Genomic DNA, 13,832 nt, shown 5'->3' on the forward strand with positions numbered 1-13,832 from the left:
TTTCCTAAAATGATGTCACCCTCTCCTCTCATTAAAGACATTCTCAAACAGAAGGCATACCAGGGATTTTTTTTTTCTTTGTCCTTTTCTAACATTAGCAAATTCTCAACAGTCACCACATATTTTGTATGCAGTAAATACTTGGGGGAAAAAATGAACTTCCTAAACTAGAACTACAAGATAAAATTATTTCAATATAGGAAATAGTACTGAAACGAGTAACCCTCAATGGCAATCCTCTTTTTCCTTCCTAGGAACTTTCTTTGCTGAACATATTTGGCCCTGTTAACTCTAAAACTCAGTCTACACAGGCTGTGGCTCCAATATAAGGACTCAGTAGTTAATGAACTAATTTTATTTTGGTCCTCCAAACTGTACAGTCTAATTTATCATTGCTGAACCGAACTGGATATTGTATATAGCTAATGTGGTCATGTGAAAGTTCTTAATCTTAGTACATTAACCAACTGTTTCCTAGAAACTCAACCTATTTTTAACATTAAACCATGTTATTTTATGAGAAGCAAGTTAGTTCCAGTAATATCAATTCAGTCATTTGACAAGGGAAATTATTTTTGTGAACTGACCTGAGAACTCCCAATTACCAGCTACAAGGCTGCACTGGTAAGAAACTGATGAAATAATAATTTGGGAGGCGCTCCAAACGTATTTTCACATCCCCAAGTGGTCATTCAGTTGCCAGAAAAAAGAAATCAATGGCCCAGAGATATCATCCAGGTCTCTAGAATCTGTGTTGACCTGATTCTGACACAGAAACAGAACTAGTGCTTCATATACACACTAAAGGGCTTCCTTGGCGGCTCACTTGGTAAAGAGTCTGCCTGCAGCGCAGGAGACCAGGGTTCAGTCGCTGGGTCAGAAGATTCCCTGGAGAAGGGAATGGCTGCCTACTCCAGTATTCTTGTCTGGAGAATTTCACAGACAGAGGAGCCTGGGGGGCTACAGTCCTTGGGGTTGCAAAGAGTCAGACATGACTGGGTGGCTAACATGCATGTACACACACACACACACACACACATACTAAAAAGAGCAAAGAATTTACTAGCAAAAGGCTTGTGCCAAACCCCACCACTTAATAACTCATAGCCACAGGCAAGTCTTATCACCTTTCATCCTCAGATTTCTCATCAGCAAAATGAGGATAATCATAACACCAGCCTCCTCTACTATATAAGACCTCTGAGGTTCCAGTGATACAATAATGTAAAAGTGTTTTTGAAAACTGCAAAATGCTTCACAGATACAAATTAAGATATTATATAACAATATTCTTAAATCGAATACTCACAGTTGTGTTTATTATCAAATATATACCACCTAGTAAGAAAACAAAAGTGAGTAGGATTAGTAAGAGAAAAATCATCCTTAATGATACCAATTTCCTAAGTCTGGATTTTCAGACATCTTGCTTTTTTAAGTAGGACACACAAAACTCTACACAAACAATTTCAGGCAGTTAAGTATCTGAACACCTTTCCTGGAAGATCTCCTGGGAGAGAATTTCCACAGCTCTGTTGGTGTTTTTCATTGGGGAACTGAACAATTCAAATAAGGTACACATAAGTACCTTGGAGAAGAAAATGGCAACCCACTCCAATATTCTTGCCTTGGATATCCCATGGACAGAGGAGCCTGGCGGGCTACAGTCCATGGGGTTGCAAAGAATCAGACATGACCTAGTGACTAAAAAAACAACAAACAAGTTCTCTTTTCTTTCACCAGATATAAACAAAATATAACATGTTGGTTTAAATGGAATAATTAGATATAAAATTCTATTCTGCAACAAGTTTCTTGGCAGTTCAGTTCAGTCGCTCAGTCGTGTCCAACTCTTTGCGACCCCATGAATTGCAGCACACCAGGCCTCCTTGTCCATCACCAACTCCCGGAGTTTACTCAAACTCATGTTCATTGAGTTGGTGATGCCATCCAGCCATCTCATCCTCTGTCGTCCCTTTCTCCTCCAGTCCCCAATCCCTCCCAGCAGCAGGGTCTTTTCCAATGAGTCAGCTCTTCACATGAGGTGGCCAAAGTATTGAAGTTTCAGCTTCAGCATCAGTCCTTCCAATGAACACCCAGGACTTATCTCCTTCAGGATGGACTGGTTGGATCTCCTTGCAGTCCAAGGGACTCCCAAGAGTCTTCTCCAACACCACAGTTCAAAAGCATCAATTCTTCGGCACTCAGCTTTCTTCATAGTCCAACTCTCACATCCATACATGACCACTGGCAAAACCATAGCCTTGACCAGATGGACCTTTGTTGGCAAAGTAATGTCTCTGCTTTTTAATATGCTATCTAGGTTGGCCATATTTTCCTTCCAAGGAGTAAGCGTCTTTTAATTTCATGGCTACAGTCACCATCTGTAGCCATGTGATTTTGGAGCCCCCCAAAAATAAAGTCTGACACTGTTTCCACTGTCTCCCCATCTATTTCCCATGAGGTAATGGGACCAGATGCCATGATCTTAGTTTTCTGACTGTTGAGCTTTACGCCAACTTTTTCACTCTCCTCTTTCATTTTCATCAAGAGGCTCTTTAGTTCCTCTTCACTTTCTTCCATAAGGGTGGTGTCATCTGCATATCTGAAGTTATTGATATTTCTCCCAGCAATCTTGATTCCAGCTTGTGCTTCTTCCAGCCCAGCGTTTCTCATGATGTACTCTGCATATAAGTTAAATAAGCAGGGTGACAAAATACAGCCTTGATGTACTTCTTTTCCTATTTGGAACCAGTCTGTGGTTCCATGTCCAGTTCTAACTGTTGCTTCCTGACCTACATACAGGTTTCTCAAGAAGCAGGTCAGGTGGTCTGGTATTCCCATCTCCTTCAGAATTTTCCACAGTTTATTGTGATCCACACAGTTGAAGGCTTTGGCACAGTCAATAAAGCAGAAATTGATGTTTTTCTGGAACTCTTTTGCTTTTTCAATGACCCAGAGGATGTTGGCAATTTGATCTCTGGTTCCTCTGCCTTTTCTAAAACCAGCTTGAACATCTGGAAGTTCTCGGTTCATGTATTGCTGAAGCCTGGCTTGGAGAATTTTGAGCATTACTTTACTAGCGTGAGAGATGAGTGTAATTGTGCAGTAGTGTGAGCATTCTTTGGCATTGCCTTTCTTTGGGATTGGAATGAAAACGGACCTTTTCCAGTCCTGTGGCCACTGCTGAGTTTTCCAAATTTGCTGGCATATTGAGTGCAACACTTTCACAGCATCATCTTTCAGGATATGAAATAGCTCAACTGGAATTCCATCACATCCTCTAGCTTTGTTCGGTAGTGATGCTTTCTAAGGCCCACTTGACTTCACATTCCAGGATGTCTGGGTCTAGGTGAGTGATCACACCATTGTGATTATCTGGGTCATGAAGATCTTTTTTGTACAGTTCTTCTGTGCATTCTTGCCACCTCTTCTTAATATCTTCTGCTTCTGTTAGGTCCATACCATTTCTGTCCTTTATTGAGCCCATTTTTGAATGAAATGTTCCCTTGGTATCTCTAATTTTCTTGAAGAGATCTCTAGTCTTTCCCATTCTGTTGTTTTCCTCTATTTCTTTGCATTGATCATTGAGGAAGGCTTTCTTATCTCTCCTAGCTATTCTTTGGAACTCTGCATTTAAATGGGAATATCTTTCCTTTTCTTGGCAGGTGAAGACAAAATGTTAATATGCAAGGCATACTGGACCTAAGCCTTTTCTCCTTCATTCAAGTTCCCTCCTGGGAGAGGCAGAAATATCCATTGACAAGAAACAAATCAAGATCAGGCTTCACAGATTTCACACTGAAATGGTAACCTTGACACCTGGCAACTTGCAGTAAAAAAACATACAATGTCTTGTCTGCAATCCACAGCACAAAACATCAGCATTTTATGCACTTGTCAACGTTGATGTTAAACTCCTCTAACGAAAGCAAATATTAAGACATATGATACTAGAGAGAATTTAAGGCCCATTTAACACAATTTCTCCAGCTCCATCCTTGTGTTTTTTTGGAAGAGCAGGATGTAATGTACTGACAGAACACATCCACTACTTGACTATTTAAGGAGAGCCCCAGGCTCTCATTGAAGGCTCTCATTGAAGGACGACATAAGAAAGAAGGACTTTAAAGAATGCTTTCATTCTGTCCAATATGTTATTCAGTGTATCTGTTAATACAATATCTTCCTATAGCCCTAGCTTTCTGTGGCACCTCACTGAGAATTCACACATTATGAGTTATTGAAATTCTTACTGAGTGTCTTTCACCTCCCCTGGTCAGTAAACTCAAGGGCAGAAACTACATCTGATTGAACATTTATTTCTCAAATACTGAGTACAGTGTCTGGCACATAAGGGAGTTCAATAATCATCTATTGAATGAATAAATCATATACCATAATTTTATTTTTCCAGAACATATGTTCAGTCCTCCTGGGCTGGGGAGATCCCCTGGAGAAGAAAATGGCAACCCACTCCACTATTCTTGCCTGGAAAATCCCATAAACAAAGGAGCCTGGCAGGCTACAGTCCATGAGGTTGCAAAGAGTCAGACACGACTTAGCGACTAAAAATAAAAAATGGAAAATTATCTCTTTAAAAGAAGAAACCACATCTTCCATTTATTTATCTTCTCTACTCTTCCTGGAACTTGCTGTGATTATAGCAAGGAAGTGAATCATAAATATTTGATGGTGATGATGACAACAATCATGAGAGTGGTAACAGTGGGAAGACAAATTATCCTCATTGAAACAACATATAGGGATTTCCCTGATAGTCCAGTGGTTAAGAATCTGCTTTGCAATGCAGGGGATGAGGGTTCAACCCCTGATCGGGGAACTAACATGCCACATACCACTGGGCAACTAAGCCCACGGGCCATAGTGGAAGAGCCTGCATGGCGCAACAAATATCCTGTGTGCTGCAACTAAGACCCAACACAGATGAAAAAAAAGATATATATTGTTCATCATTAAAATCAGATGCGACTGTCTCTGTATGCTGAGATTATAAATGGTTACTTTCCTATTTATCCTCTAGGTTTGCCCAGATTGGTTTCCAAGATTTGAGTGATGCTCCCATATACCAGTAAGCCTAAAAAGAATTAGTTTCTTATGTGTAAACAAAATCTAGACTGACTATAATAATTCACCTAAGAAAAATGAATCTCGAACCATATGGAACTGACACTGCAGAAGCCGCCAAGCCTTTTGCCTTTTGTCTCCTATGTCCAGTGACTTCAAATGATAATTTTCCTATTTCCTCCTGCTGAGGAAGACTGCCCAGAGAATTGGATGCTATCTTTCTAAACATGCTGGGTGCTTGGATAAAGGTAAGGTGAAAGCAGGGAGCCAAGAGCTACAGTGATCTCCACCCTGTAGAGGACACACCTGCCACTCTGGTGCTCAATGTGTTTGTCACATCACTGCCCTAATTCCAACTCCAGTTTTATTCATAGCTGGCAGAAGCCACTGCCCTTGATTAGTAAGCCTGGCTTTATAGTCTGTCCTATGGCAGACACACACAGAGGCAAAATCTCTACCTATACATGAAACTGTTTATTACAATCAGGGGTAATTTGATTTGATAAGCAGCAGTCCAAATACCCAATGAAGACAAAACCGAAAATGAAACTCCTCTAAGTGTTACTATCAAGATAAGTTCTCCTTCCCCAGTGGCTCAGAGGGCAATACAAGGTACCTGGGTTCAATCCCTGGGTCAGGAAGATCCCCTGGAGAAGGGAATGGCAACCCACTCCAATATTCTTGCCTGGAGTATTTCATGGACAGAGGAGCCTGGCGGGCTACAGTTCATGGAGTTGCAAAGAGTCGGACACGACTGAGCAACTAACACTTTTTCAATGAGATCATTTGGTTTATCATCTGAATAGGGTTTACTTCCCCAGAGTAGCAGTGTTTAAAAATATATATATCTATGACCTAACATGGTCCATGTCAGAGTCCAGAGACAATGGTAGACGAAGAGGTGAATCTGACAGCCTGTCACCCAGAGTCAAGGAACCTCAAGCGATAAATAACTACTCAACACCACAGGGTGCCAAAACAAGCAAGAAGGGGAAGAGTGGGGGACTTCCCTGGTTGTCCAGTGGTTAAGACTCTCCCTTCCAATCCATGCAGGGGACAGGGGTTTGATCCTGATCGGGGAACTAAGATCCCATGTGCTACAGGGCAACTAAGCCCATGCACCACAACTAGAGAAGCCTGCACACTGCAATAAAAAGCCCACATGCTACAATGAAGACCCAACACAGCCAAAATTTTCAAAAAAAGAATGAAACTAGTGGATGCCTTTCCTCACTTTGTTGAGTACTTGAAACCACAGCAATTATTCACAGAATACTGAATAGAAATATACTTCTGCTATTGAGGTATAAAAACATGTGGGCTATCCATTCAAGCAAGTTTCAAAAGCATTTTTTAGAAACATGTCCATTAGTCAGATATTGGACTTTAACTCAAAGAAAGAGCATCTTATATAAAAAATATCTCTTCTTTTTCTTGATATCAAAAGGATATTCTTCCTCAACTCCTCAGATCAAATAAGCACACACAGAGAACAAAATGATCACATTAGATATCAAAAACAAACAATAAGATCCAGAACTCTGCTTGTTTCATTGTCATAATAAAAACCAAGTCCTTGTCTCAGCATTTGAGATTCTACATTTTCAGTTTCAGCATTCCAGCCTCAATTCCACTGTTAGTTGCTCAGTCACGTCTGATTCTTTGTGACCCCACAGACTGTAGCCGGCCAGGTTCCTCTGATCATGGAATTCTGCAGACAAGAATACTGGAGTGGGTAGCCATTCCCTTCTCCAGGGGATCTTCCCAACCCAGGGATCAAACTCGGGTCTTCTGAATTGCAGGCAGATTCTTTACCATCTGAGCCACCAGGGAAGCCCCCAACTTCAATAACCCCAATACTTACTGACTCAGCAAAAATGCTGGTTGGCCAAAAACTTCATTTGGGTTTTTCTATAAGGTATTATGAAAAACCTGAACTTTCTGGCTAATCCAATATATGAAACGATGGCAGTCAACCACGCTAGGATGATCCCAGTCTTTAAAATTCACTTTAAAGTGTTTTTCACTCAAACCAGTCAATTCAGTATGTCCTCCAAATGCCCATTCAATAAATATTTACTGGACAGGTTAGATGTTGGGCACTTTTTCAGACACTAGCAATACAGCAGTAAACAAAAGGACATTTTTTGCCTTTATAAAATGCACACCCTGTGGATGAAGAAATGTGTACCTGTCCCTTAATACCTTTATGCTGTGTTCACATCATTTCTCCTTTCTCCTCTGTGACCTTCCAACACATTCTCTTCATGCTAGCACTAATCCTACCAAATCCCATGTATGCCATAGTTCAGACAACATGTTATGTGTTATCTAGATTGCTGATGAATAACCTGAGACTCAGGCAAGATTGAAAACTGAAGCATGTGGAAGGAGAGCAGAGGGTCAGCTAAATTTAGGAAATCAAAGAAGCATTAAGGGATTCTGCCCAGGTCTTTAAGGCCAAGACTAAGAGTCAACATGGGAAATCAGTGACTCAGCCTGGGGTGCAGCTGAGGGTTTTGTCAAACAAGCAACACAGAAACCCAGTTACCAGTGTGAGGCACACAGTTAACGCAAAACCAGCAGCAATGGTGCTTGACATCAAGTAAGAACCACTGTGTGTGTGTGTGTGTGTGTGTGTGTGTGTGTGTGTGTGTGTGTGTGTGTGTGTGTGTGTGTGTGTGTGTGTGTGTGTGTGTGTGTGTGTGTGTGTGTGTACATGTGCACACAGTCATGTCTGACTCTTTGTGACACCATGGACTGTCATCCTCCAGGCTCCTCTGTCCATGGGATTCTCCAGGCAAGAATACTAGAGTGGGGGGTTGCCATTTCCTCTTCCAGAGAATCTTCCTGGCCCAGGGACCAAACCCACGTCTCCTGTAATGCAGGTGGCTTCTTTACCACAGATCCATTGGGGAAGACACCGGTTGAAGAGTACAAACTTTCAGTTATAAGATGAATAGTTTCTGGGGATCCAATAGCACAGTACTTAGAGTTAAGAATACTGTATTATATATTTGAAATTTGCTAAGACAGTAAATCGGAAGTATCCCAAAAAAAAGGTAACTGTGAGAGGTGGCAGATATAGTAATTGACTCTAGCAATCATTTCACAACACCTAAGTGTATCAAGCCACCACACTGTACATTTCAAATATATACCATTTTATTTTCCAATTATATATCAGTAAAGTGTGTGGGGGAAAAAAATTCAGGGGCCTGGAACGAGAAATATCATTCTACTGAATCTCAGATTCTCTTAAGAAAAGGAAAAAAATCCCCAATTATATATTATAAATTACCTTTCCTTTCCTGATAAGTTTGTTAGGAAGTAAAAGAGATGGGCCTGAGAAATTATGCTCCAACATCAAAGATATTAATAATATCGATGTCAGTAATGATAAAAGATCACCTCATGGCAAATAGATGGGGAAACAGTGGAAACAGTGGCTGACTTTATTTTCCTGGGCTCCAAAATCACTGCAGATAGTGATTGCAGCCATGAAATTAACAGATGCTTACTCCTTGGAAGGAAAATTATGACCAACATAGACAGCATATTGAAAAGCAAAGACATTACTTTGTCAACCAAGGTCCATCTAGTCAAGGCTATGGTTTTTCCAGTGGTCATGTATGGATGTGAGAGTGCCGAAGAATTGATGCTTTTGAACTATGGTATTGAAGAAGACTCTTGAGAGTCCCTTGGACTGCCAGGAGATCCAACCAGTCCATTCTAGAGAGATCAGTCCTGGGTGTTAATTGGAAGGACTGATGTTGAAGCTGAAACACCAATACTTGCCCACCTGATTCAAAGAGCTGACTCATTTGAAAAGACACTGATGCTGGGAAAGATTGAGGGCAGGAGGAGAAGGGGTTGACAGAGGATGAGATGGTTGGATGGCATCACCGACTCAATGGACATGGGTTTAGGTGGACTCCAGGAGTTGGTGATGGACAGGGAGACCTGGCGTGCTGCGGTTCATGGGGTCACAAAGTGTCAGACACGACTGAGCGACTGAACTGAACTGAATGATAAAAGTAACAGAAAACTAACTGTAATAACATCAATAGCCACAATTATAATGCCTCGTTATTGAGGCGTATATATTTATGTTATTCATTATAATGTTAAAAAACACTTTCGAATCTACTAACTCATTTCATTTCATAAAATCCTATGAGGAAGGCAGGAAATCATTATTTTTCTAATGACATCAACAATATTAGTTGCATCATTTCAGTTACATTATGGTGGAGGGGGCATTTGTAGGATAATCATAATTTATCTATAGCATTGGTGTCTTAAGAAATGTGACTCAGGCTGTAACTGGAACCTCAGGAAATCAGGATATTTCCGTGAGCTGCAAATCCAGTGGTGAACAAGAGACTCCAGCATGGGCTGGCAGAAAAACTGTTTTCTTCCCAGTCTACCAAAGTAATCTGGCCTTATCTAGAAACATCTAGAAAGAGGACACGGATGCCTGGTGTGCTGCAGTCCATCGGGTCTCAAAGAGTCGGATACAACTAAGCCTGAAGAACAACAACTGATGAGCTTCAGAAATAGTATCAGTGGGGACATTCATGGTGGTTCAGTGGTTAAGACTCTGCCTTCCAATGCAGGGGTTCAATCCCTAGTCGGAGAGCTAAGACCTCACATGCTTCAGGGCCGAAAAACCAAAACATAAATCAAGCAATATTGTAACTAAAATTCAATAAAGATTTTAAGAAAAGAAATATTATCAATAAAGTCCTTGGGCTCTTTTGTTTCTTTTCAAAAATATTTTTAAAAGCAAAAATTAAATAAAATGCAATTGTTAAGAATGGTACAAATAATGCATCCTAGTCATAGAAAGCAAGTGTAAGTCACTCAGTTGTGTCTGACTCCATGCGACCCCACAGGCTGTAGCCAGGCTCCCCTGTCCATGAAATTCTCCAAGCAAGAATACTGGAGTGGGTTGCCATTTCCTTCTCAGGGAATCTCCCCAACCCAGGGGTCAAACCCTCATATCCTGTGTCTCCTGCATTTGCAGGCAAATTCTTTACTGTCTCTATACAGTTGAAGCTCTGTGAAATGACCAAGGTCTTTTCTCCTTTTCCAGAATTCCTTCTTGAATTTTTCATATACCTCCAACTTTATTTGAGGACTGAAAACTTTTCATAACAGCTGTAAATGACACTACCATTACTGAGATAAGGAGTAATTAATACTATAATACAATCCAGGCACAAAAACATAAGTACCAGCACATGCAGTGGATATATTTCAACTTAAGACCTTGGATGCTCACGTCTGTCTTACAGATGTCAGAAAATGGCTAAAAAGTAAAAGGTACTAAAACTAATTAAAGCAAATCTCAGTAGAAGTATTTCTAGTGATCAAAATAACTAAATATAGTACATGAACTACACTAGTTTAATCTAACTGAGACCCTCTCACTTCCCCTATAATGCTCATGCCAGAACTGTTTTAATACTTAAATAGTCTGGTACGAAATGGATTCCATTCTTGAATTTTAGCAAGTAATTTAAAGCTTTCATACTACCAATAAAACAGCATTGGTAGCATAGCAATTACAGAGTTTAAAAAAAAAATGATGTAAATGTTAAGTAACAGTGAGGATAGTTACTGTTTCCACAAAGTAACTCCTGCAAGGGAAGGGACAGCTGGGCATTTTATCCCAGACCTGAGGGGGCCCAGGGGAAGGCCAGAGCCAACAGTTCACCCACCAAGCTGCCATCTGGCTTGGGACCAAGCAGAACAACAGAGCCTGGCAGGAGAGTCGCTGTGTTGTGTCTCCAACTGGGCATTAGCTTCATCCCGGTGGACGCTGTTTGGAGACACAGTTTCACACCATTCTTCTCCTCTGTGAGTTCTCTCCCTGTGCCAGTGGGGGTGAGGGGAAGATTCTGTCACAGTAGGTGTTGGCCTGACCTCAATTAAAACACTTGTCCCATTTGGAAAAAGAGAGTCTCAATGACTCTGTTCTATAAACTCCCAGAGAGTCCAGAACTCAAACCAAAATTGCAGGCAGATGAAGGAAAGGATGGAACTGGCAGGGATCATGAGCTTGGCCAGAAAGAGAAGAGCAGGAATGGAAATCCTGAACCTCTTCCACATCACAGCATTATAAATCTGAAATACAGGGGGAAAACACTCAGGGAGGATGAGTCATGTAATAGCACAGTCCTGTTTCATTTAGTAGCTGGTTTGGGAATAGAGCAGTTGGCATGGCTTGGTAATCCATGAGGAATAAGTGAGTAGCTACTCCTCTCAAGGTCCTGGGCAAACAGGAATGTATGCTAGCAGCGGTAAAGACATCCAAATAACTCTCAAACTCTTCTTCCATAGCTGAAGATGATGACTCTTTCCCTGAACATCCAGTCCCAAGTTTTCCAAGCAAACCGTCTATAAAAATTTTTTTAGCTAAAAAATGTGAATGAAATATGGGAAAGAAACCTCCCATTCCACTTCCTGCAAAGAAAAAGAAATCTCTACAAGCAAGCAACAATATTAACTTTTTTCCCCAAGTGATAGAGGCAGAGATGCAGGCTGGCTGAGCATGTGATGCTGTGATGTGATAAGGCCATGCAACCTGCCACTCAGTCACTTTTTACTTCGCCTCTCCCAGGTGTGACGGGAGGGAGTCTGGCTTCCCCTTGGAAGCCTAAGCCTCTGGAGCTGAGTTCCTCCCTTGGCTATCCCCTCGACCCAGATACCACACGGGTCTGATGTGGGCACAGGCAGAAAACTGTCCTGAGGTCAAGTCTGCTGGATCCTAGAAGGCAAAGATGTCAGGAGAACAGGTTCGACAAACACTGTCTATCAAAGGTACAGGTGAACGGCGTGACTCACACATGAGCCCTTTCAGAGCCTTTTAGGTCCTGCAAGCCAATACACTCTGCCTGAAGATTTTGGAAAACCAGCCCCTCTTTTTTTATTATTTTTTTTAATTTATTTAATTGGGGGATAATTACTTTACAATATTTTGATGGTTTCTGCCATACATCAACATGAATCACCCATAGGTATATTCATGCGTCCCGTCCATCCTGAAGCCCCCTCCCAGCCTCCCTCCCCACCCCATCCCTCTAGGTTGTCACAGAGCACTGGTTTTAGGTGCCCTGCTTCACGCATCAAACTCACACTGGTTATCTATTTTACATAAGGTAATGTTCATGTTTCATTGCTATTCTCCCACATCATCCCACCCGCTCCTTCTCCCAAGTCTTTATCTTGAAACCACCTGCAGCAATTGGGTCTCAGTCTATGAGTTTCCCACTCAGCAAATCCCTAAACTAGTCTCTTTCCTAACCACCCAAGCCCACATTTATACTTCAAAATTTAACACTCTCCTCTCCTCTCCTTTCCCATCTGCCAGTGTCCAACAATATCCTAATACTGCCTCCTTGTCTCTCCAACAACTCTACCTACCCTCTGCAGTTTTTTTCCATCTCTTAAACAGTCCTGTGTTCCTTCACATTTATCTCACACAAAGATAAACAGGGTTAAACACAAAGGCCTTCCTATCACCGTGGGCCTCTCAAAATTTTATACTTTGCCAAACTCACTTATTTCTTCATTGCTTTTTCCCCAGCTAAACAAAATTACTTTGATATTTTCATATGATTATGAAGCAGCCAGAGTTGTATTCCGATTTACTTTTCTAAATTGTTAATTGATTCACTCACTCTCTCATGGAATTTTTCCTGTAACCAAAGTTACACTGCAGAAAATGTTGCTAAATATTCAGTCTGAGAGCAAGTAGCAGGTGAAAATGTACAGCCCACAGAAGAATTAAATATCATGAACCTGATCAACATTAGCAGCGTAGTCTAACCAACAACTGTTTCACCAGAGAGATAACGATGAAATATTCTAAGTAGACCCATAAATATACACTAAGATGATTAAAGCAATAAATAGCAGAAATCAATCCTTCCTGCAGGGCTTACAAGAAGTGTTTTTAAACCACAGAAATCCCAACAACACAGATTTGCAATGAGATTTCGCTGAGAAAGTTTTAAAAGTTTTACTTTGTTTTCACAATATACAGAGGGATGAAGTCCTTCTTTGAAAGTTCCAAGCTCAAACAAACAAACAAAAAGGACAGGCAGTACAAATGAAAAAAAATTTTAACTGGACTATGTCGTTGATGATAACATTAAATCAGAGTTTAAAATTTTAGTATAAAAATAGTCTAGTGATTATGTAGGAGAATGTTCTTGACCTTAAGAGATACTTAATCAGTAATGAAATATCTTGACCTCTGCAGCTCACTGTGAAATAGAAGGAAAAAAAGCATTACATGTATATATACCTACACAGAGAAATAAAATATATGTACATATACATTCACAGCCCCCCCCCCCAAACACACAAAACAAATAGGTGGGGAGGGAGGAAGAGGGAGAAAAAGTGAATTCAAATGTGGTAAAATGCTCACAACTGGTGAATTTGAATGAAGCATAAATGGATGTTCATTGTGTTATTCCTCCAACTCTCCCATAGGTATTAAAAAATTTATTAAAAAGATGTAGAGAAATTAAATTTTCCTCCTTCTTTAACACCTATTATAAACTTCTTACATGAACCATATCATTAAAATTAGCTTATGGTTTCATATTTTACAACTTGGTACTTTATATCATCTACATTTTCACTGATTTCATAGTAACCAAAAGAGTGCTATAATCTATGAAATGTGTCCCAATAAACATATTTTGATTAACTAATTAAGTTTTAAA

The 13,832-nt window shown here is 40.5% G+C and overlaps 1 protein-coding gene across 3 annotated transcripts in view; it reads right to left on the reverse strand.

The window, feature by feature from the left end:
• EPS8 (epidermal growth factor receptor pathway substrate 8) overlaps positions 1-13,832 on the reverse strand; it is a 202,753-nt gene that overhangs the window by 156,312 nt on the left and 32,609 nt on the right. The window lies entirely within an intron of this gene.

Source organism: Cervus canadensis, chromosome 21, assembly GCF_019320065.1.
Source record: "Cervus canadensis isolate Bull #8, Minnesota chromosome 21, ASM1932006v1, whole genome shotgun sequence".
In the NCBI taxonomy this organism is placed as follows: Eukaryota; Metazoa; Chordata; class Mammalia; order Artiodactyla; family Cervidae; genus Cervus; species Cervus canadensis.